Below are 3,025 nucleotides of genomic sequence, written 5' to 3'. Positions count from 1 at the left end.
GAGTCTACTTATGATTGCACAAACTGGTACAAACTGAATGCATGTGACTAATGCAAGTCTAGGCTAGATCGAGACGACGACGGGGATGGTGAGACCGATCTAAGGGCTGAAATCTGCTACTCTTTATCTGCTGTCCAAAACGCTAATGGGCTGAAATCTGCTGCAAATCAAAACGCTGAATTGGGGCTGATTTCTGTTACTGAAAAACACTGATTTGGGGCTGTGGAAAACGCTGATTCTCTGCTGGTCTTTATGGCTGAAAACTGCACTTCTTGTAGGGCTGAAAGGACTACAAAAAGAGGGCGTCAAAGGGGTCTGCTGAGATCGCCCATGGCTGAGATCTGTAGCGATTGAGGTTGGGACCAAAAACGCGAGAGGTTGGGATCTGTAAAACGCTAGGGGTTGGGATCTGCTGGTGATCTTTGCTTGAAGGAAAAACGCTAGGTCTGTTGGGTTTCCTGCGGTGAAGCTTGGAGATGGAAAACGCCAATGGCTGATGTTGATGCAAAACGCTGGGAAGGGGATCTTGCTTGGAGGGAAAATCACCACTAAGGGGTTCTTGCTTGAGAAGTTGCCTATTGAGCGGTGGAGCTCCTGCTGCCTCTTCTGCCAATTAGTGCTCATCTAGGTTTGCTTATATACAAACTTACTCAATTTGCCCTACCTACTTTCCAACAAAAGTCACTTAAATTAATAAGTGAAAAATGTCAAAAATAGGTAAAATAGGCTAAATGCACTGGAAAATTCCCCTGAAGGATTCTAATGGATTCTAATGGGAATGCTTATGATCATGTTGTGTGCAACCAGAGGATATGCATCTACACTAAGAGACTGGGCATGCATGGTCTACGAATAGACTCACAAAAGTGCCAAATCACTTCTAATCTAGTAGACTGACTGGACTGACTGAACCCTGATCATGTTGTAGCTTGTCCACGGACACATAGGGTTGGATGTGTCACGTGACATCAATTCTACAACGGAGTGGGTCAGGCAATCAACACCCACTTTTACTTATGGACAAGAGCAAGTGGAGTATACAAACATGTACACTTACCTTGGGGTAGTTTTTAGTGGCCCAATTTTCTCCATAGAGAGAGCGGCAAAGACTAGATTGACTAGAGAACATGCAACTTTGGGAGGGTTGAAGAGGATATTCTCACAAAGGTTCAATTTTAGTAGCCTCGCACCAAGCTATGGCTTTTCGATACTTTAGTTGCCTCAACTATGTTATATGGAGTGTAGATATGGGGACCATCAGTAGATCATCATAGTCGTTAGCCTGGATGTACAGATGGGTGGCGAGACATGGAGAGGCCACTTATCTCAATGATCTCAAGAATGATCAAGGCTAAGGTCTCTCAATTCCTCATGCGATCATCAAAGTAGAGGTGGATGTCCCTCCTCCGGTGGTGGAGGCTCTTACGAGATCAGTGACATTTATACACATCTTATGGGAGCTTCCACGAGATCGTAATGCTCGGCTAGCTTTGGAGTGCTCACGGAACTTGACAACACAGGGAGATACATCATGTTGGTATGCAAAAATGGAAGCATGGTTTGAGCTTCATGGCTTCTCTATGCGTCACGAGGTTGTGGCAAACACTAACCTTAGTTGTTTGTTTCTTTCCCTTGATTTTTATTTAATTTTTGGGACCCTCTTTTTGAAGTCACAAATGACCGGACCCGGACATTGTGTGGCCACTGTGAAACGGCCGACAGCCGACGGCGGCTGACGTTTCACCTGCAGCAGTGAAGGGCAGGTCTCCACGAGATGGTCGGGCCGATCGGCACTGAAATCCGAGCAATAAAAGGGTGCCTAGGCTCAATTCAAATTCATTTAGGCCCCACGCGACAGTTATAAGTTGGTGGGTACTAGGAAATTAATTGAAAAGATGCATAGGGGACACATGGCGGCTCCAAAACAGTTTGCCAGATTCATCAGCAGAAGGGGACGCCCAAATTTGAGAAGGGGGCTGATTTTCAACTCATTGTGACTACAGTGTGTGTGTGAGTGTGTGTGTGTGACTAGTGGGTGCACGTGATCACAACTATAATGAAAAGCTTGCCTTCTCCCTTGTCTCGTGTAGCGCGATGATTTGCTCTCGTGCATCTCTCTCTTCCCTTTGCACATATGGTAGTGCCCCAATAGTTGGGCTTCTCAGATGACCATGTACAGTCCTAGGGGTTTTATGCGCGTTTGCCAAGGCAAGAGCCTTCTGTATAGGAATCGGATTAGCTAATTGCTAATCCCCCTCAGGTACGCACAATTCCATCATGAAGGATTGCGAAAACTGAGCGTTTTCTCACGTGACAACTTGTCTGATTCAAAGGGGAACTGCCCCATTGCGTGTGGGAGCACTTGAGACACGCGTAGGCGTGTTCGCTCCACTCAAAACGATTCAAAATAGAAAATTTCAGCCTGCTCTGTTTTTCTCCAGGTTTAGGGTTTTGTACCTAAACTGCCAGAAATCACGAGGAGAGTCTCGAGAAAGCCTTGGGATGCGTGTACAAGGTTTTGAGCACCCGAAAGTGACAAAACAGAGAATTACGTCGCGCTGAAATTGACTTGCAGCTCACCGGAAAGCTTCCAAAATGCAAGAGAAAGTGTCCTTGACATGTACTTTTGATCTACAGGGGTTTTGCGCTGTTATGTTGGCGAAATTGGGTCAAAAACCTGCAATTACAACCATGGACAGGCCAAGCCGTGTTTTTGTTTGAAGTGTTTAATTCCAACCACAGGTTTATTCGTGACGTTCCTCTATGTCATAAGGTTTAACAATGTAAAGATCGGGTGAAAGATAAAATCTACTGCCCTCTAGCGAGTCTACGGGCCGATTTCATGGTTCCATTGTCGGGATAGAATCACTTTTTCCTTAAGAAGTGAGTCTTGTTGGGTTAAAGGCCTAAATAACCCCTTTTTGTACATTTTTATACTTTGTCCAGGTTCACATTGAACCTAAACACATTTTTTTGAAGTCACTTATAATAAAAGTGGGAAAGCCCAAAACTCAATTATTGAGTT

This window comes from Adiantum capillus-veneris, chromosome 22, assembly GCF_014529385.1.
Source record: "Adiantum capillus-veneris isolate H3 chromosome 22, ASM1452938v2, whole genome shotgun sequence".
NCBI lineage: Eukaryota > Viridiplantae > Streptophyta > Polypodiopsida > Polypodiales > Pteridaceae > Adiantum > Adiantum capillus-veneris.
Note: the sequence above shows the minus strand (reverse complement) of the source record.